Source organism: Mustela nivalis (genome assembly GCF_964662115.1).
Source record: "Mustela nivalis genome assembly, chromosome: 4".
In the NCBI taxonomy this organism is placed as follows: Eukaryota; Metazoa; Chordata; class Mammalia; order Carnivora; family Mustelidae; genus Mustela; species Mustela nivalis.
The window spans coordinates 22,036,766-22,059,321 of record NC_139023.1 but is presented as its reverse complement, the minus strand read 5'-3'; the positions used below and the strand labels follow the sequence as shown (position 1 = coordinate 22,059,321).

At 40.2% G+C, this 22,556-nt stretch overlaps 1 long non-coding RNA gene across 1 annotated transcript in view; it reads left to right on the top strand.

Annotated features, from left to right (window-relative positions):
• The first annotated feature begins 527 nt into the window (after positions 1-527).
• Positions 528-22,556, top strand: part of LOC309863627 — a 186,299-nt gene continuing 164,270 nt past the window's right edge. Inside the window, exons 1-2 of the long non-coding RNA XR_014311158.1 lie at positions 528-873; positions 11,761-11,832. This is a non-coding gene — a long non-coding RNA (uncharacterized lncRNA). The remainder of the gene's footprint in view (positions 874-11,760; positions 11,833-22,556) is intronic.

Genomic DNA, 22,556 nt, shown 5'->3' with positions numbered 1-22,556 from the left:
AAAATGACAAGGAAGACTAGTTGCAAAGTAAAGTTGCACATCATACAAAGGATGCAGGATTTCATGAGGTGACTAAATTAATATTGGGTAACTGTTGAGTCAGTCATTAATTCAACAAATATTTTTTGGACACCTCCCATGTAGCAGGTACTAGGTATCGGACCCTAGCCCTGAATAAAAGAGATTGAAATCCCATTCCTCATGGACCTGACACCAAATTTACACAGAGCCAATGACAAATAGATCTGGCAGAGTTGAATCCGTCAACAACCAGAAGAGGAAATCAACAAAGATAATGACATGATAGACACTTTGGGTCATTTTAAGACATGTCCACAAATTCTTTGACACCCCCTTCATGAAAGGCAGACCTTAATTCCTCTCTTGAAAATAGGCTGGCTTTAGAGGTTTGCTTCTAAGGAACAGAAGTATATGACAGAACAGTGATTCTGTGTGACTTCCCAGCTTAGGTCATAAAGACTGATATGGCTTCAGCCTTCTCTCTCAGGGGCCCTGAGGTGCCTTGTGTAAAATCCAGCCTCCTGAAGCCATTATGTCGGATAAACCATGTGGTGAGACCCGTGAGAGAGAGGAAGAAGCCCGAGGAGTCCTTGCTGTTTTGGCTTTCAGCTGAGTCTTCCCAGACCAGGTGCCAGACATATGACTGGCAGGCTGACAGCTGATCCTAGCCCCCAGTCTTTGACTGTTCCAGCTGATGACAAGTAGAGCAGTGACAAGCTGTCCCCACTGTGCCTTGCTCAGATTGCTTATTAAGAAGTCAACCATTTAAGTTTTGGTACTGAGCTGCTTCTAGATAGAAGAGAGAATTTTTGCTGCATGTGGAATTTAGCGGAGGGAGAATGTATTAACAAGGTGGGTGTTGTTATTTTAAGCCACTAATTTTTGGGGGTGATCTGTTACATAGCCATAATAACTAGAAAAATGCCTCAAAAGAACGATATAAATATCAAAGGAAAATAGAGGCCCCTGAGAACACTGAAGAAAGCTTTGAATATTTTTATAAAAATAACCCTCTATGATCATTCTATAAAAGTCAAAGGGGAAGTGATGGATCTTAAATTGTGTTGTCATTCAGTTCTTTTTTGGGGGAACATACATGGAAAAACTCCTCCACATTAAGACTTAGTGTTTAAAGGTGTTTAGAACCTATCTTCTGTTAAATATAAATATAATATGCATATTCTCTCAATGCATACTTCCATTTTCTAAATAAAGTCCCAATCAAATCCTCCCTGCTCACCATGACTTATTCCTCAAATTTGGTGTCTGCATTAAGTGTCAAGCAGTCTTTTCTCATTTACCATTTTTTCTCAGGGTGTTCTGTAGCAGTGACAGGAAGGGCAATGGGAGTAATGAGGCATTCGATTTGTTACGATTTTTAGGTAGTGGCTTTCCTTCAATGTGCTCTCAGAAAGTATGGAGCACTTTCTTATAATCAACCTGAAACATAAACAGTGAATCACTTAATAGGAAGAAGAGTACATCTAGAGTCACTGGTATATATGGTTGTTGTGGAGAAGTGATGGTCTTATTTAGAGGGTGCCATAGAACAAAACAGTCCTTCTCGAAGGTTCCTAAAACAAAGCCTTTCTGGTTGGATGGTCCTCCCAATTGGTTACAAAGGCCTTGTCTCACATAAGACTATAACAACATAATCCATGGTTCATTAGGAAAAGCTTTCACTTTGAAAACCAAGAATGCATGAGTATTTTATGCCACACAGAGGGTGCTACACAGAGAATAAGGGGTCAGCCATTTAAATTTTGGTACTGAAACTGTTTCGAGATTTTGTTCAGCTGTCCGGATCCCTTAGGATGAACCTGGCATTTTCATATTGATTGCCTTCTGCACTAATGTAGTTAGGTAGAAGAGCGAATTTTTGCAGAATATGGAATTTAGCAGAGGGAGCGTGTATTAGACTGGCTGTGTTTCCTTGCCTCTGGGTGTGGTTTGCTCCTTGAAGGTTAGAGCCAAGGGGATTCTTTATCTTCCAACATTTTCATTTAGGGCAATCAAACACCACAATTTGCAGTCTTCAGCTTTAGGGAATCTCAGACTTCAATAAAGAGGATGGTATTTTATTATCTCCTCGGGTTGTTTTCAGAACTTTGAAAAAAATCACACAAACACTTCTACTGACTGGACGACTATAACAGGGCAGAACAAACCACTCGAGTCTAGTTTCACTTAGGAAAGCAATTTTCATTGTTCAAGACACTTGTAGTAAGGATACCACTACAAGTGAGGTTTTGGATTTCTTAGAAACCTCTTCTTTAAGTAGCAAGCACTTCCATTTTATTGAGTGCACAGGGAGGGGAAGTGGCAAGTCAGAAGAATTGTTCACGGTACACAAATGGTGGGTTTCAGAACTTTGTTTTTCAAGCTGTTATTGGCCAGGACAAAACTGATCTACCCACTGTGAGATTTTTTTCCCCTTCAAAAATAAATCTACCTCTGAAATCTTGAAGGGGTAAATGTAAGGAATCTGCTGTGATGCCTAAATGTGGAGTCAAAGGTGTCTGGCCCAGCCAAAGCCCTCTGAATGCAACATGCCTATACTTGAGCCACTCAGCCTCTTGAATCTGAGTCAGGGGCAAGTAATAACTTTCTTGCTGCTGGGATTGGAGGTTTACATGAGGTAGCTTGTGTAATGGCCTCGGATAGTACCTGGCATATAGCAGATGCTCCATGAGTATTAATTAGCAAACTACCTGCTCTGAGACTTACCTTTCTTATCTTTATTATCACTTCAGGAGGCTGAGGGGATCATATGTGTGTGAAAGGGAAACTGTGATGCAAGAGACAAATATAAGGCACGTAGCTCTTCACTTCCATCTGGGAAGGAAAAAGGCTATCAGTAAAGGACAAGGAGAGGGTGCCTAAATGAGCAGTCTTTGAGCTTATCTATACGATAACCAGGAGCTAGATTTCTGGAAGAGTCGGTCGTCAGGCTCTTAGGACTTGGGCTCAAGGACTAATGTTCCCACCACAAATGTGGGTTCTACCTTTTACTTTTATTATTATTTTTTCTACCTTTTACCTTTAAAGTATAAGGGAACATTACTGTCCTCCTTGAGAAGTAGGCTTATCATTCTTGAGACTGTGACAGGTTGATAGTCTTCAAGGACTTCATGTGAAGACCTGGCCAGAGGTCAGGTGCAGTCCTGGGGCAGTCCAGCTGCATTTAGTGAACCCCAAGCTGGCCAGCACATTTTTGCCCAGGGGCTGGTAAGAGCAGTGAGAGTAAGATGCTGAGCAGGGAACGTTCTGGGAGACCCAGGTGGGAAAATGCCGAGTCACAAGTCAGGGGCAACTGAAATGCTTCTTCACTTGGCAATATGGCTTTTCCAAACAGGACCCTACTCCAACCTGATACACGCTTACGTGTATTAGTTACACATAATACACGTGTATTATTACGTGTATTAGTTGATGTGGGTTGAGTACTGTCGTGCAGTAGAAGGCCAATAAAGAGGAGGAAATTCAATGTTAACCAGTTGGGGACAGAAAGAATTTAAGTTATTAAAATTAGGTTTGTGCCCAATCTTGGAGGCAATTTGCTTGTAGCGTCTAAAGAAATAGACATGAAACCTTGTCTTAGCTTTGAGTCCTCTCTCTGTCTCTATCTTCAGCCCTCTGTCTCTTTGGCTGTGATTCTGTCGCAGGCTATGTTTCTCCCTCCCTGTCTCATTGCCTCTCTCTGTTCCCTTTCTCCTTTCTGTCTCTTATTCTCTTTTTCTGTCTCTGTCTCTCTCTCTTCGAAAGGAGGCTTTCTTTCTTGCTTCTTTTTATCAGATACAGAAGATAAGTAAATGAAAGCAATCCACCTCCACTGCCTAAATAAGAGTCATTGGATCCCAACGCTGTCTCATCTCAGGCAGAGAGTACAACAGGATATTCAGAGTGCTTTCATTTATAGTGTCCGATAGGCAGTCTTCACAGAAACTAGTCCAGGAAAAATGCAGGGCAGGAAGGATTATCCTCATGTTTTAAATAGGTGGGTCTTAGAGAAGCTGGAAATTTGTCCAAGGTCAGCTGGGCTGTGGGCCTGAGGCAGAGCTGGGGCTGGAGCATATGCTTCCACCGGAGGGGCCTTGCCCTCCACCAGAGGTGGTTTCTGGTCAGTACCAAGATGTTCAAATCTAGGTGTGTCTCGTCTGGTCTGAATTATGAGAATTGAGTCTAGGTTTATGTTCAGTACTGGGGGTGCTGTGTACTCTGCCTTCCAGCCATTTTTATTTAGGTGTAAAGTTAATGATAAAGAGCACCCATGGGAAAAGAGGGCTGGGGTGGAGGAAGAGCTAGAATCATAACGTGGAGAAATGGGACTTGCATCTTGAGGGGAGGTGTGGAAGAGTTTGTTTAATTTCAGGCAAGTTGGAATCAAATTTCCTGGTTTCAAATCCCAGCTCAGATCACTAACTAACTGCATGATCTTGGACAAGTTACTTAACCCTTGTGAGCTTCTGTTTCCTCATCTATAGAGTAAGAATAGTTATGTTATTTTGGTTGCTTGTAAGTATAAAATGAGACAACCATTGAACGTAATAATAAAAAATAATTAAAAAATAAAATAAAGTCACTAACAACAACACACACAAAAAAATAAAATGAGACAACCCATCAAAATATCTGCTACAGGGGCACCTGGGTGGCTCAATGGGTTAAAGCCTCTGCCTTCGGCTCAGGACATGATCCCAGGGTCCTGGGATAGAGTCCCACATCGGGCTCTCTGCTCAGCAGGGAGCCTGCTTCCTCCTCTCTCCCTCTGCCTACCTCCTTGCCTACTTGTGATCTCTGTCTGTCAAATAAATAAATAAATAAATCTTTAAAAAAATATCTGCTATAGCGACATAAGCACTCAATGAAGGATGATGAAAATGAGCCCCCATTTTTTTGGTTTTGTTTTATTTAATTAATTAATTAATTAATGTGTTTATAAGACTAGATTCCTTCCTTCCTTCCTTCCTCCTTTCCTCCTTCTTTCCTTTTTTCTTTCAATTCCGATTAGTTAACATATAGTGCAGCTCTGGTTTCAGGAACAGAATCCAGTGATTCATCACATATACAACACCCAGGGCCCATCCAAACAAGTGCCCTCCTTAATGCCCATCACCCATTTGGCCCATCCCCCACCCACTTCCCCTCCAGCAAACCTCGGTTTGTTCTCTATATTTAAGAGTCTCCTATGCTTTGCCTCCCTCTCTGTTTTTATTTTTCCTTCCTTTCTCCTATGTTCATATGTTTTGTTTCTTAAATTCCACATATGAATGAAATAATATGATATTTGTCTTTCTCTGACTGATGTATTTTGTTTAGCATAATACAATGTAGTCATTGAGGTTATTGCAAATGACAATATTTCATTCTTTTTGATCATTTAGTAATATTCCTCTGTGTGTGTGTGTTTGTGTGTATACCACCTCTTCTTTATCCATTCATCTGTTGATGGACATTTGGGCTTTTTTCACGGTTGGGCTGTTGTTGATAGTGCTGCTGTAAACACTGGGGTGCATGTATCCTTCTGATTTCTCAGTAGTGCAATTTCTGGGTCATACCGTAGTTCTACTTTCAGTTTTTTGAGGTACAGCCATACTGTTTTCCAGAGTGGCTACACCAGTTTGCATTCCTACCAATGGTGTAGGAGGGTTCCCCTTTCTCTACATCCTTACCAACCCCCCTTATTTCCTGAGTTGTTAATTTTAGCTATCCTGACAGGTGTGAGGTGATATCTTGTTGTGGTTTTGATTTGTATTTCCTTGATGATGAGTGATATTGAGCATCTTTTCTTGTGTCTGTTAGCCATCTGGATGTCTCCTTTGGAAAAGTGTCTATTTATGTCCTCTGCCATTTCTTAACTAGATTATTTGTTTTTGGGTGTTGAGTTTAATAAGTTCTTTTTTTAAATAAATCTATATAGATTTTGAAGACTAACCCTTTATCTGATATATTATTGCATATATCTTCTCCCATTCCATTGATTGCCTTTTAGTTTTGTTGATTGTTTCCTTTGCTGTGCAGAGAGTTCTGAATTTGATGAGGTCCTAATCATTCATTTTTGCTTTTGTTTCCCTTACCCCTGGCAATGTGTCTAGTCAGAAGTTGCTGTGGCTGAGATCAAAGATGTTATTGCCTGTTTTCTTCTCTAGGATTCTGATAGTTTTCTGTGTTACATTTAAGTTTTTTTTTTTTAAGATTTTATTTATTTATTTGAGAGAGAGAATGGGAGAGAGAGAGCTTGAGAGGGGAGAGGGTCAGAGGGAGAAGCAAAGTCTCCAGTGAGTAGTGAGCCCGATGTAGGTCTCGATCCTGGGACTTCCGGATTATGACCTGAGCTGAAAGCAGTTGCTTACCCAACTGAGCCACCAGGCACCCACATTTAAGTCTTTAATCCATTTCGAATTTATTTTTGTATAGTGTAAGAATGTGGTCCGGTTTCATTCTTTTGTATATTGCTGTCCAGTTTTCTGAAGATCATTTGCTGAGGAGACTGTCTTTTTTCCATTGGATACTTTTTTCTGCCTTGTTGAAGATTAGTTGACCTTATAGTTGAGGGTCCATTTCTGGGTTCTCTATTCTGTTCCATTGATCTGTGTGTCTGTTTTTGTGCAAATACCATATTGTCTTGATGATTACAGCTTTGTAGTACATCTTGAAGTCCAGAACTGCGAAGCCTCTTGCTTTGCTTTTTGTTTTCCACAGGACATTCACTATTCATTGTCTTTTCTGCTCTCTTAAAAATTTTAGGATTGTTTGTTCTATTCTGAAAAATGCTGGTGGTATTTTGATAGCGATTGCATTGAATGTATAGATTGCTTTGGGTAGTATAGATGTTTTAACGATATTTGTCCTTCCAATCCATGAGTATGGAAAGATTTTTCATTTTGTTGTGTCTTCTCCAGTTTCTTTCCTAAGTATTCTATAGTTTTCAGAATACAGATCTTTTATCTCTTTGGTGAGGTTTGTTCCTAGGTATCTTATGGTTTTAGGTGCAATTGTAAATGGGATCGATTCCTTGATTTCTGTTTCTGCTGCTTCATTATTGGTGTATAGAAATGCAACAGATTTTGGTTCATTGATTTTATATTTTGCACCTTTGCTGAATTCATATATCAATTCTGGTAGTTCTTGTGGACTGTTTTGGGTTTTCTACATAGAGTATCATGTTGTCTGCTAATAGTGAAAGTTTGGCTTCTTTTTTTGCCAATTTGGATGCCTTTTATTTCTTTTTGTTGTCTGACTGCTGAAGCTAGGACCTCCCGTACAGTGTTGAACAACAGTGGTGAGAGTGGACCTCCCTGTTGTGTTCTTGACCTTGTGCTCTCAGTTTTTCCCCATTGAGGATGAAATTAGCTATGCATCTTTCATTTACAGCCTTTATGATGTTGAGGCATGTTCCTTCGATCTCAATTTTTTTTTGAAGGATTTTTTCAAGAAAAGATACTGTATTTTGCTTTTTTTTTTTCCATCTGTTGAGAGGATCATATGGTTCTTATCCTTTCTTTTATTCATATGGTGTATCACATTGATTGATTTGCAGATACTGAACCACCCTGCAGCCTAGGGATAAATCCCACTTGATCATGGTGAATGATCTTTTTCTTTTCTTTCTTTCTTTTTTTTTTTTTAAAGATTTGTTTATTTGAGAGACAGAGATCACAAATAGGCAGAGAGGCAGGCGGAGGGGTGGGGGCGGGGAAGCAGGCTCCCCACCGAGCAAGAGAGCCCAATGTGGGGCTCGATCCCAGGACGCTGGGATCATGACCTGAGCCACCCAGGCGCCTCTGAATGATCCTTTTAATGTACTGTTGGATTCAGTTAGCTAATATCTTGTTGAGAGTTTTTATATCCATGTTTACCAGGGATATTGGTCTCTAGTTCTCTTTTTAGTGGGGTCTTGAGTTTTGAAATCAAGGTAATGCTGACATCATAGAGTGAGTTTGGAAGTTTGTCTTCGATTTCTATTTTGTGGAACAGCTTCAGCAGAATAGGTATTAATTCTTCTTTAAATGTTTAGGAAAATTCCTCTAGGAAGCCATCTGGCCCTGAACTCTTATTTGCTGGATATTTTTGATTACTAATCCAATTTCTTTGCTGGTTGTAGGTATGTTCAAATTTTCTATTTCTTCCTGCTTCAGTTTTGGTAGTTGGTAAGTTTCTAGGAATTTATCTGTTTTCTTTTTTTAAAGATTTTATTTATTTATTTGACAGACGGAGATCACAGAGAAGCAGGCAGAGAGAGAGAGGAGGAAGAAGGCTCCCTGCTGAGCAGAGAGCCCAATTTAGGGCTTGATCCCCAGGACCCTGGGGTCATGACCTGAGCCGAAGGCAGAGGCTTTAACCCACTGAGCCACCCAGGCATCTGGAATTGATCTGTTTTCTTATTGATCTTCTGCTTAGGTGATCTGTCCATTGCTGTGAGTAGATGGTAAAGTCCCCTACTGTTATTGTATTATAATCAATGAGGTTTTTAAAAAAGATTTATTTATTTATTTGACACGGAGAGAGAGAGAGAGAGAGAGAGAGAGAGAGAGACAGTGATAGTGGGAATACAAGCAAGGGGAGAGGGAGAGAGGGCAGCAGGCTCCCCGCCGAGCAGAGAGCCCATCCCAGGACCCTGAGGTCATGACTTGAGGCGAAGGCAGAAGCTTAATGCTGAGCTACCCAGGCACCCCTCAATGGGTTTTTTTATGTTTGTTATTAATTGATTTATATATTTGGCTGCTCCCAAGTTGGGGGCATAAATATTCACAATTGTTAGATCTTCTTGTTGAATCGACCCCTTTATTATGATATGGTGCCCTTCTTCATCTCTTATTACAGTCTCTAGTTTAAACTCTAGTTTGTCTGATATGAATATGGTACTTCAGCTTTCTTTTGATGTCTGTTAGCATGGTAGGTGGTTCTCCACCCCTTCACTTTCAGTCTGGAGGTATCTTTTGGTCTAACGTGAGTCTCTTGTAAACAGTATATCAGTGGATCTTGTTTTTGTTTTGAATCCATTCTGATATCCTATGTCTTTTGATTGGAGCACTGTGTCCATTTACGTTAGAGTAATTGTTGGTAGATATGAATTTGGTGCCATTGTATTACCTATAAAGTCACTGTTCCTATAAATTGTCTCTGTTCATTTCTAGTCTTTGTTGTTTTTGGTCTCTCTTGCCTGCTCAAAGTTTTCCCTTTAGTATTTCTTAGAGCTGGTTTAGTGTTCACAGACTCCTTCAGTTTTTGCTTGAGTTGGAAACTCTTTATTTCTCCTATTCTGAATGACAGCCTTGCTGGATAAAGTATTCTTTTCCCCATTTTAGTGTGTTGAATATATCATCTCACTCCTTTCTGGAGTACCAAATTTCTGTGGACAGGTCTGCTGCTAAACTTATTTTTATGTTTTGCATATTTCACTATGATATGTCTTGGTATTGACCTATTTTTGTTGATTTTTGAGGGGAGTTCTCTGTACCTTTTGGGATTGAATACTTGTTTCCTTCCCCAGATTAAGGAAGTTCTTAGCTATAATCTGTTCAAATAAAGCTTCTGCCCCCTTTTCCTCAATCTTCTTTTTCTGGGACTCCTGTGATACTGGTATTACCATGCTTTGTGGAAATAATGAGTTCCCTAAGTCTGTATTCATGATCTAATAGTTTTGTTCCTCTCTTCTTTTCAGCTTTATTATTTTCTATAATTTTATCTTCTATATCACCTGTTCAATCTTCTGCTTTTTCTGTCCTTGCTGTGATTTACATCTAGTCAGTTTTACATCTCAGTTATAGCATTTTTTATTTCAGCTGACTAGTTTTTAGGTCTTTTATTTCTGCAGCCAGGGTTTCTCTGGTGTTTTCTATGCTTCTTTCAAGCCCATATAGGATTCTTATGACTGTCTTTCTAATTCTTGTTCAGATATATTGCTTTTATCTGTTTGACCAAATCCCTGGCTGTGATTTCTTCTTGATCTTTCTTTTGGGGAGAATTATCATTATGTCTGAATTTCTGTCTTTTATGCATTGTGAAAGCTTGTTGTTTCCTGCTCCTGACAGTAATACTATAATAATAAGAGGTCATGTGCTGTCCTGTGCCTTGTGCTTCAGAAGTCTTTCTGGTGTATGCTCTGAATACTCTGCTGCTGTGTTTTGGCTGCTCTTTCCCATAGGTCAGTCCTTTACAGAGGTAAAGGACTTGCTTGCCGTAGGGAATCTTTGGACCTTTAACTAGGTATGCTTTGATTTGCTTGTTGAGATAAGTCTGATTGGGGTGCCTGGGTGGCTCATTTGGTTGAGGATCTGCATTTTACTCAGGTCATGATCCCAGGGTACTGGTATGGGGCTCCACATTAGTCTCTCTGCTTGGCAGGGGGTCAGCTTCTCCATCTCACTCTCCTTCTGTGTGCTCTCTCTCTCTCAGCCTGATTAAAACAAAACAAAACAAAACAAAAAAAACCTGATCTGAGAGGAAAAAAAAGGAATAAAACAGTAAACAAACGAAAAACTGTAAGTCCGATTCAAAAGAGTAAAAAAAGAAAGAAGGAAAAAAGAAAACAGAAAAAAGAAGCCTGATCCAAAAAAATAAGGAAATAAACCAATAAATGAACAAAAAACTCAAAATCTGATACCAAAGAAAAAAGAAAGATAGGAAAAAAGTAAGCAAGCAAGCAAGCCTGATCCTATTTCCCTCAGAACAGAAGCTGACACTTTGGAGCACCGTGTGATCAGCAGACAGCTTGACCTGTGTTAGTCTTCTGAAGGAATGGCCCATTGCACTGGCTCGTAGTCAGACCTGCCCATACAAAGATGCTTCTGCTGGGCACGGGGTTGAAGTGGGGGTAAGGTTTGGTGTAAGTGACTCCAGTCTCCTCTGTGGGTGCTGTGTTTCTCTATGAAGTTCTACCATACTGGTGGTGCGAGGTGCAAGATGGCCTCTTTGTTCGGCAGGGGGGTGGAGAGGGGGCAACTCACAGGTACTGCTATTCAGGGGACCCTCACGGAAAAGTGTGAGATTTCATCAGATCACTGTCCTCAACCTGTCTGTACCCGGCTGTCAGCATGCCTGGTACCACAGTTCTCCTGGGTTTAATTGCTGGCTGGTGGCTGGGATTCAAAACTCTAAATATTAAAGGGCCTGGCAAAGTGTGGACCCGCTCCCCTCCCTTGGATGAGAGTCTTGTGGTGTACCCAGGACCATTCTGTCCCAGAAAAGCAGTTGCATGGCATGTGCATGGTGAAAAGCTATGATCAGGTTATCTGCCCTATGCATGTGCCTCTGTCCCCTGCTGCTGAGCAGTCACTCACTGGCTCCGGGAATGCCCTTCATCCTTAGAGAGGTAAAAATACCCTTTTCCAGATTTTCACTGTGCAGGGGAACGATCTCTCCCAGTGCTATCAAGGGAATCCCCTCACTGCGGCCTATTGTGCCAACCCTATGCACTTCTCTCTCTCTCTCTCTCTCTCTCTCTCTCTCTCTCTCTCTCACTGACTCCCTCTCTCCCTGACTTCACTCCATGAAAATGGCTCATTTCCCTTCGTGGCATTGTGGCTTTTCTGTCCCCCAGTTCATGGTTCCAAATCTCATATCTGCCATGTTCTTCCCTCCAATTGTGTGGATTGTTTCCTTAATCCTCAGATCAATTTCCGAGTTGTTCAGAATGATTTGATATTGATCTAGTTGTGTTCGAGGGACCAGGCAAGCTCAGGGTCTCCCTACTATTCCACCATCTTACCTCCTTCCTTTCTGGTTTTGTTTTGACAGAGCTTGGACTGGTGCTGCCGCTACAAGCTGCCTCCTGCATCACTCTATTTTTGAAGTACTTTTATCCACTAGGTATAATTCTAAGTTCTGCAGAAACAAAAGCAAACTAAACCTAGAGAAATTACTGCCTGTTGGGAGAGACACACCATCACATTCCTGGGCAGTTTCAAAACAGTGTGATTGGTGTGTGTTGAGATGAGGGAAACACAGGGTTGTGTGGGAATCCAGAATGAGGCATCTAATGAGGTTCCTTAAATCTGGGCCCCGGTGGTACTCCTTTGATTTGCAGACCCCAGGTATACTCTGGAGAAGACTTGTATCTTTGCAGGTTTAGCAGATAGGAATCACTGACGAGAACGGGAAGGTCTCAAAAGAGAGTCACGCCATGGGTCAAAAGCTTTGCCTTGTGAGACAGACACTGCCACTGGAGTATATGGACTTTCCTGGAGTTCAGGACATTAGTAGAAATGGAGACTAATCCTTTCCAGCCCTTTTGTTTGATCTTTTGTGACTGCCTCCCCACAGTACACTGTGCAGATGGAGATGTGTTAGCAGAGGGGAAAGGAGCAGCGCTCACACCTCTGGAGGGTCTCCCAGCAGCACATTTAGCACGGGCAGGGAGAGTCACATTTTGTGAGTGGCTACAAAACGTATTTTCAACAGGCCAGCATCTCTCAGCTTTATCTCCTTATGGGTCTCTTTACACAATAGCATTTATAGAAAAAACCAGCAGGGTACAGAAAAAATGAAATGAAGTCATGGCCTGCTCTCCAAAGGCAGAGAGAATGCTGGAGTGGAAGCGCCGTTCTAGTTACTCGTGGGCGGCATCAACAGTCGTGAGGCTCTCCCCATCCGGTAGGCAGCCGAGGGCTTTGCCCTTTGGGATGGAAAGGACAGGTGTTTGGGCTGCAGCTTGTCCTGTCTTTGCATCTTGTCATAGTCTGCGGCATAGCACCGTGCTTCCGTTCATATGTTTTCTCTTTCTTGGAAACAAGATTTTCTCCCAGATTAGACCACCGGTTTTAAAAGTAATTGTTGGCACTGAGGCACGATGATGATGTGAATACCCTTCTGTGATAAGATGAGGCTTCGGAAGGAAATTCCCTGCTGTTGGCTGATTTCTTTTTCCCCGTTATCGATCGTCATGTTGTTCAACATGGCCTCAAAACATCATTCTTAGGCAGGAGAGCAGGGTGGTTAAAAACAGACTCGAAACAGTCTCACTCAACTACTTACTGGGTGACTCTATGCCAGGTGTGTTACCTCTCTGAGTTATCACATCTGTAAAATGGAAATAATATACTCTTTTCCCCAGAGGGATATTGTAAGAGTAGGTTAATTATTAAAAACAGTCCCTGGCCCACAGTGAGTTCTTTGTGAGGATTTCCTATGATTATTACTATGAAAACCAAACTTTTCATGCTATATAGTTCTTGCAGTGAATTTAAACCTATTTCATGCAGCAGAGAGCATGTTAGTACCAGCTCTGGCGTTGGGTGGGTGGCTCTGAGCCCTGGTTGAATAATTAGTTGCTAGATGTGTGACCCTGGCCAAATTACTAAACTCTCTGTGCTTCAGTTTTCTTTTCTATGAAATGGGAACTCCCTCAAAGGACTGCAGTGAGGATTAAATGAGATAATATATGAAAAACAAGTCACTTAACCTCCCTGTACCTCAGTTCCCTCATATGCACAATAGGCATTATTGTGGAAGCTGCCTTGTGGGACTGTTGTGAGGCTTAACTGAGGATTAGACATGAGTAAAATGTTTAGGACAGTGCCCTGTGTGTAATAAGCACATGATACAATTTAGCCATTATTTTTATTAAATGTCTGCTTCCCTCTATCACGTCATTATAATATGCTACCATTTATTTAATGTGCATTGTATTTAAGATTCTGATATAGTGACCCACATATTCCAACTTGTTTCACTCTGTATTTCCTCAGCAACTGGCAGTCTCACCCCTCCTTCCATTCTGGCCTGTTTATCCACTCTGATTTTTTATTGACTCAATTACTGCTTCCCTGAGTACCATTCACACACACCAAGTTAATGGCATGTTATTTGCTGAGTGAGGCTTTTTCCCCATCTTGCTTCAGTCTGTGAATGGTCTCTTGAGCTCCCTCCTGACATAAAGAGCTCAGGTGTAATGTTATTAAAGCTCCCAGTGGACTCCTGGTGTACCTTGGTTTTGTGACTATAACTGCTTTTAAGCAATTTCAGAATGTTATTAGCCTGAGGCCCTTGTTCAGGCAGGAGGAGTTAGCATTAATTAATTAATGCTCCCAGTCTTGGGCTATTTGGAATCTTTGAATGTTTAACTTCCGTGATAGTTGTCAGAACATATAAACTCTGACTCATATAATTAATTCCTCAACCACCTCAAATCCTTTCTGGAAGCAGCAGAATATAAAAAGTGAATAATAATAGGTTAAATCTTCTTTGCATCATTCATTTATTCATTCACTATTTGAAGCATTTATTGAGCTTCTACAGAACTGTACTTGTTCCCTGCCCCTGTCTGGCACCCCCACCCCACCATCAGTACTGCAAGGAATTTGGTTCTACCACTTTGTCAATTTTTTCAGCCAGAAAAATGTTCTGCCATGTGTCTTTTGTTCTTTTTCTGAGGCAGCTACAAAGTTATAATTTACTGGCATGTAGAGAAAAGTGGATTTTTTTTCACTGCAACTCCATTTCCCTCCTCCTTTGGGATTCTTGGGAAAACCTGATTAAAATGTCAGCCAGAAGAATGGCTGGTGATTCTTTAAAAGGACTGATTAAACCAGGATGACCCACAGCACTAACAGGAGAAGAAAACCCTGTGGGGATCCGAGTGTGTAACTTTTTAGTTATTTGGGTGTAGTAAAAAAAAAAGTCAGAAAGAAACAAGAAGCTTTGATACAGTGAAAGAGTGTTATTAAAGATTATTATTAACCATGCTAATAATAAATGCCACTTGAGTGATTTCTGTCCCAGGCCCTGTCTTAAACCTTTGTCTATATTATTTCCAATATTTATACCCATGGAAGTAGGTAGGATTGCCTTCATTCTCTATATAAATGTAAGTAATGTGTCTGTGATAATATAGCCAGGACCTGTATGGTCATACTTACATGAGTATAAAGGCCTTTAATAGGAGGAGACTGTCACTTCTAGGATGGCACTCTACCACACTTAAAGACGTGATTCCTTCTGCCTGGGATTTGAACACTAATGTTTGCTTTGCTCTTTGGGACCTGGTCCCTTTGCCCTGATCTTGGACCTGCTTTCAAAATTTTTTTTTTTACTAGTTGTTTCCTATTTTAAATTCTCACATTGGAGAAAAGCTGATCACAAATATATGCATAGAATGGTTCTCTGTAGAAAGGGAAGACTTTTCTGACTTAGCCATAGCATTTTAATTTTGTATTTTATGAGAATTAGGTTCTATGTGTTGAACAATCCTGAAGGGAGTCATAAAGTGGGACCAAAATCTATGGCCTATTAATGGGTTAAATAGGTGATGGAAAATAAGGAGTGTGCTTGTGTTGATGAGCACAGGGTGAGGTATGGAGCTATTGGATTACTGTATTGTCCACCTGCTGAAGTAACACTGTATGTTGGCTAACTGGAATTAAAAACTTAAAAAAAACCCCACCGCAAACCTATGGCCTATTTGATTTCCTCTGAGGTTATTTGTGGCCCCCATTGCCCCATATGGCTACATTGTAGAAGGGAGGCCCATAGAAGGGACAGGATGAGTTGTCTGATTGACTTTGGCCAGGCTTATCTAGAGACGGACCTTCACTATTGTCTCTATTTTTCCTACCATTCAAAACCTAGTTCAGGTTAAACCACATGAAATTTGATCTCCTCCAGTGCTAAATATTCTTTTGTTTCTATGGCATGAGATACCATATTATGTTACTTTTTAATTTATAATAATAGTCTTGATCATCCAATGGATTGTGAGCTCCATGTGGTTACAAACAGATCTCTCTTTACTGTGCTTTCCTTTCCTCATTCCCCTTGCTTCCTAATCTTCACCTCTTACTGATCACAATGCTAGGCATGCAGAGGTTGCTCAAAATCTACCTTTAAATAACTACTTAAAACATTTTTCTTTTAGGGTATCAATTTCTATAAGAAAACATATGTTCTATAGAATGAACTACCCCATTATCAGGAGGAGAGTGGGTGGGGGGAGGGTACAAGAGAAAATCTCAGAAAGAGGACCAGTGGCCCTGTAGATCACTATTCAGCCAGTGTTAGGGAACTCCCTTTAGAAATTCCCTGAGAATAAAAAATCAGAGTACAGAAGTCTGTTGCTTTTCTGGACACCAATAATGAAGCGGCAGAAAGAGAAATCATGAAATCAATCCAACTTACAGTCGTGCCAAAAATAGTAAGATGGAGTAAAACTAACCAAAGAAGTAAAAGATCAGTACTCTGAAAACTATAAAACACTGATGAAGGAAATTGAAGACACAAAGAAATGGAAAAGCATTCCAAGCTCATGATTGGAAGAACAAATATTATTAAAATATCTGTATTCCCAAAACAATCTATACATTGATGCAATCCCTATCAAAACACCAACACCATTTTTCACAGAGCTAGAATGAACAATCCTAAAGTTTGTATGGAATTACAAAAGACCCTGAATAGCCAAAGCAATCTTGAAAAAGAAAAGCAAAACTGGAGGCATCACAATTCTAGACTTCAAGCTGTATTACAAAGCTGTAGTGATCAAGATGGTATGGTTCTGGCACAAAAATAGATCAATAGAATAGAATAGAAAACCCAGAAATGAACCCACAGCTCTATGGTCAATTAACCTTCGACAGAGCAGGAAAAGATACCCGCTGGGAAGAAGTCTCTTCAACAAACAATTTTGGGAAAACTGGACCACTTTCTTACACTATACATAAAAATAAATTGAAAATGGATGAGAGACCTAAATGTGAGACAGAAAACAAACCATTAAAATCCTAGAGGAGGGCATAGGCAGTAACCTCTTTGACACTGACTATAACAACTTCTTAATAGATATATGCCCTGAAGCAGCGGAAACAAAAGCAAAAATAAACTCTTGGTAAAAGGTGAAAGATTTGTATAATCTGAAGAGAAACCAGAGTATATGAAAAATAAACTGCATCAAAATAAAAAGCTTCTGAACAGTGAATGAACGAAACAGACAACAAAACTAAAAAATGGATGATGGAATGGGAGAAGATATTTGCAAATGCATATCTGATAAAAGGTTAGTATCCAAAAACTATAAAGAACTTATCAAACGCAACACTCAGAAAACAAATAATCCAGTTAAGAAATGGGAAGAAGACATGAACAGACATTTTTCCAAAGAAAACATACCAATGGCTAGCAGACAGATAAAAAGATGTTCAATGTCACTCATCATCAGGGAAATACAAATCACAACTATAGTGATTATCACCTCATACCTCTCAGAATGGCCAGAACTAGCAACACAGGAAACAGCAGGTGTTGGAGAGGATGCAGAGAAAGGGGAACCTTTCTACACTGTGGATGGGAATGTAAACTGGTGCAGCTACTCTGGAAAAGAGTGTGGAAGTTCCTCAAAAAGTTAAAGATAGAATTACCCTATGATCCAGCAATTGTACTACGAGGTATTTATCCAAAAGATACAAAAATACTGATTTGAAGGGATACATGCACCATGATGTTTATAGCAGCATTCTCCACAATTTCCAAATTATGGAAAGAGCCTAAATGTCCATCAAGTGATGAATGGATAAAGAAGAGGTGGTATGTACACACCCACACACACCTACACACACATAGGCACAATGGAATATTACCCAGTCATGAAAAAGAATGAAATCTTGCCATTTGCAGTGATGTGGGTGGAGCTAGAGAATATTATGGTAAGTGAAATTAGTTAGAGAAATATGGGTATCATATGATTTCACTCATATGTGGAATTTAAGAAACAAAACAGATGGATTTAGGGGGGAACAAGAAAAGAAGAACCAAGTAACTGACTCTTAACTCTTAGAGAACAAACTGATGGTTAGCAGAAGGGAGATGGTAGGGGATGGGTGAAATAGGTGATGGGGATTAAGGAGTGCACTTGTGATAAGTACCCGGTGTCGTAGGGAAGTGTTGAATCACTATATTGCACACCTGAAATTAATATTACACTGTTAACTAACTGGAATTTGGATAAAAACTTGAAAAAAAAATCCCCTGAGATACCCTCACCTTGACAAGGAATGTAATGAACAAATGATAATCACTGGCTCTTGTTCTGACTTGTTGTGCACTTGTGGGCTCCTTTCCAGAGACAGAGTATGATAACAACAGGTGGGAGAATGTGTATTACCTGAAAAAATCCCAAACTCAAAACTCCTTCTTTTTTGAGGAAGGATAGATTTCTGTAAAAGTGGTGAGATAAACCCGCGCCCTTTCCTGGATAAAATAAAGTGTTGTAAATGGATATCCTTATGGGTCCCCAATCTCTGTGCTAAGGAAAGCTGTAAACAGGGATGGAGCACCTATTCTGCTCTGAAGAGTTTCCAGGTTGGTTTCAGAATTTTTGCTTCCAGGAGCAGAGGGCCACTCTTGTTGCTATCATTTAGTTACTTGTAGGACCCTCTGGCTGTTTATACAACTGAGGAATCCCATCTACTACCAGAGGGCAGAGGCAATACAGGAAATATTTGGACCTTACTTTAGCCTGCATTTAATCGATTCTGAAGCAGGGTCTCTATCTCTTGGGTGCTGCGATTTTCTCATCACTGTATATATAGGATCAAAGTATTTTCTTCCCTGGAGGATGGCGACATCACTAATTTGTGTGGTCCCTAGAATATTCATTTTCTTCTTTTTTGGTCTTTCCGCATAGGCTTTCAGCCTTCTTATCATACATAAATCAAGAGACTCTATAGAAGAAATCTCAACTATCAGTCATTCTGTTCCTCTTTTTAATCCTTCCATGTTTTTGTTTTAAAATCTATCCCAAAGGGTAGAATTGAACTAATTTTAGGCAGACTTTTTAATGCAAAAATATACACAAGGGATCAAAGGGCAAGAATTTAAATTACGTGAGATGATGAATTTTTTTCAGATAATACAGTTATTTGATAACACTAGCTTGTCCTGAAATTTCTCATTTGCAATTAGATGTATGCTGCTTTTTTGTATTCAGGAGAAAATGTTACCAAATAGACTCATGGGGTTTAAAAGATTAAAAACGAAACAAAACAAACCCAAACTGCTGGTGCTCAGATCACTAGGTAGAGGAGACTGGAAATATGATCCTGGTTTCTTAAACGTTTGCTGACCTCCTGAGGCCCAGTTTTAGGAGTCTAAGCATTTTATTTTAGCATTTTTGGGTTGTTGACGAACCATGGTGTTTCAGGGTTAGCAGGAGCGTGGATTAATATCTGGTCCAATCAAATACCCAGTGCTTGATTCCTTTCTTCGGTGTCTTTACAAAGAGGTCACTTAGCCTTTGCGTGTATACCTCCAAGGATGGGGAGCTCATTTTCTTACGAGATATTTCATTTCATTAATGGAAAATTCTATAGGAAGTTTTCTATGTTGAACAAAAATCAATTAAAATATATTTATGGAGTGCATACCATATATGGAGTGCATATATTTATGGAGTGCATCCATACAGTTTAAACTCTGAGGATACGGCAGTGAACAAGTAGACAGAAATCCCTTTGCTCCTGAGCTTGTTTTCTACAGGAGGGAGATAGTGAACAAGACAAGTAAAATGAAAAGCATGATGGGAGATAATTAAGAAAGGAAGAAAGATGGTGTCGGGTGGGCACTTGCAATTTTTAACTAGAGCGGTAAGGAAAGGCCTTACTGACATGTGACTTTCAAGGGCAGTCCTGAATGAGACATACACATGTCTAGAGTTGGAGCATTCCAGGCAGTGGAAATAGTAAGTGCATAGGCCCTGAGGCAGGCATGTGCTTAGTGTGTTCATGGAGCACCGAGGAAGACAATGCAGTTGGATAGGGGAATACCAAGGAGAGAGCGCGAGAGGAGATTAAATAGGGAATGGGACCCAAGTCCTGTGGGCCATTGTAAAGATACTGGATTTTATTCTGAATAAGGTGGGGAGTCACTGGAGTGTGTTGAGGTAGGGACTAATATGATCTGATCTATGCTTTAAAAGATTTTCTCCACAAATAGACTGTACAGAGAAAAGTGGGAACTTAGGGAGAGCAGTTAGAGGCTGTGGCTGTAGTTCAGACCAGAGATGGTGGTGTATTGGGCAAGGAGAGGTGTGAAAGGTGGTTGGGTTCTGTATATGTTTTGCACGGCACTCTTCATGTTTTACTTGCCAATCCTAGCGTTATCAGCCAGGGCTTATTTAGCACAGGGGTTTCTCTTTATATTTGGACTAAAAAATATAGGAGAAATCTTTCCTTTTATCCCATCTCCTCACTCTTCACAGGCAGCAGTCCTAATATGTGTGATGTGTATCTTTCTATTGGTATGAGTTCTTATAAAACAGGAATTATTCTTTTGCCATAGATTTTTCATTTAAATAGATGGCATTGTGCTACAGCTCACATTTTGTTTCTTCCTGTATTTTAAAGATTTATTTGTGTTGCTGAGTGTACCAAAAGTCTGCTGTTTCTGGCTGAAGCAACTTCTTCAAATGAGACCACTGAACTATGAAAAGACTATGCTAGCATCTGTTTCCCTTGAGTTTTTTCCTCTCCAGTCCAAACTTACTCACTTCTTCCAAGTGTCCCCAGATAACATGGCTTTGAGCTTTCTCTTGGCCTGTCTACGCTCCTCTAAGCCACCCACGGTCTATCTCTGCTCACAGACCTGGACTTCTGAGAGCAGTATCTTAGCCTGGAAATTCCTTGCCATTTGTCAGACCTGAAAACAAGGTTTAGTAGCTGAGAGATGGCTGGAGGAACTTTGGGGTCTAAGAAAATAGAAGCCAAAGGACAAAGGTGAGGCTGCATAGTTCAGATGTGCCTGGAGTAGGCCTTTCCCTTAGTATTTGTGGGTAGTGTTTGAGAACTTGGTCTCTAGGATCACATAAATGTAGGTTTGCTTTCTTTATCTCCCTACCCACTGGGTGACTTTGGATTGTCACTTAGCCTTTCTGAGCTGCATTTCCCCCATCTGTAAGATGGTGATAATCATACTGCAGATTTCATGGGGTTATTGTTAGTATTAGATACAATACTGTGTGTAAACTTTTTGGCATAGAGCCTGAGTCAGAGTGGTCCCTTGGTAAATACTGGCTATAATTTAAAAAAATAAATTCATATAAACCCAGATTATCACAAAAATGAAATATGGGGCAATTACTTACATCACAAAAGATATTAAAGGATTCACTTTAATAGAAAGTTCTGTAGTGCACTTACAGTATGCTTTAAATGACAAAACTTGGTTTTCATATTTCTTTTTAACAGTATATACTGTAAAAAGTGTGTAATGACAAGGAAGGAGATACAGCCATGACAGTAAGAACCATGTTAAAAGCCATATGCAGACATGATGACATTATTGTGGGTTCAGTCTCTCTCTCTCTGTCTCCTCTGTTTCTTTCTCTTTCTTTCCTTTCTCTCTTAGACTCTGTATGATGGTAATCTCAGTAGCGGGCTATACTTTTGAAAAAAATCTCGAGGATAAGCCTATACTTTCAGAAGTTTTTTCTTTGAAAACCTGTAATAATGAAAATATAGAAGTGCAGGACTTGAAGAGACCATAAGAGTTTAGTGTCACTGAAATCATAGGACTGGATGGGAACCCACAGGTCACTGAACACTCTTCTTTCTATACATGAGGACACTGAGACGTATGGTGGGGGGGTGACTTGGCCAAGGTCACCAGCTTATAAATGACACAGCAGGGGCTCAGATTCTCTATCCAGTGTTTTCTTTTCCTTATGGTCCCCCATTAGAGTTGGATTTTAATCATTTTATATAATTTAATAATTTTTGGATTATTTATTTTGTTTTAAAAACTCAAGAGAATGGAGTTTGTGCCTTCCCATGGTAATCTTATCTCAGTAGGAAAGTTTTTCCTTAAACACAGTTCAATTGCCTTTTGGACAATTTATTTATTAACTTTTATTTTTAAAAATATTTTATTTATTCATTTGAGAGATAGAGGGATGCAGAGAGAGTACAAACAGGGGGAGAGACAGAGTGAGAGGAAGACGCAGGCTCCCCACTCCACAGGGAGTCTGACATGGTGTTTAATCCCAGGATTAAACATGATCCTAAGATCATGACTTGAGCCAAAGGCAGATACTTTACCATTTGAGCCACCAACGTGTCCCGTTTGGAGCAATTTGAATACCCAAAGTCAAGCCGCCACAGAACTATGATGGTTCCATAACGTTCTGGATATGGTCAAGTGAAAGAATATACAATGTAGGCTGCACACATTTAATTTGCTTTTTCCTCATTTTGCCCCCAACTTGAACTTTTTTAAAGGCTTCACTTTCTTTCCTCCTCCCTTCTATTTAATGCGTTTTCCACTGGGATGTGAGCATCATGAGTGACATGGTCTTCATCCATTTCATTCCCTGCTGTATGAAAAGGCCCGGCACAACTTAAGTGTTAAGTGGATGTTTGCTGGGGAATTAGTGAATTTACTGAGTACCTGTGATGTGGCAGGCATTCTTCTTGGCCCATTGGGTGCATAGCCAGCTTTAGTACTTCAGTACTCAGGGAAGGGAAGAGGAGAAAGAAAATATATCTGTCTCTGATAGAGAAGCAAGGTTTAAGTTTACCCTATTTGTCCCTGGAAAACTCAGAGGAAATCTTTAG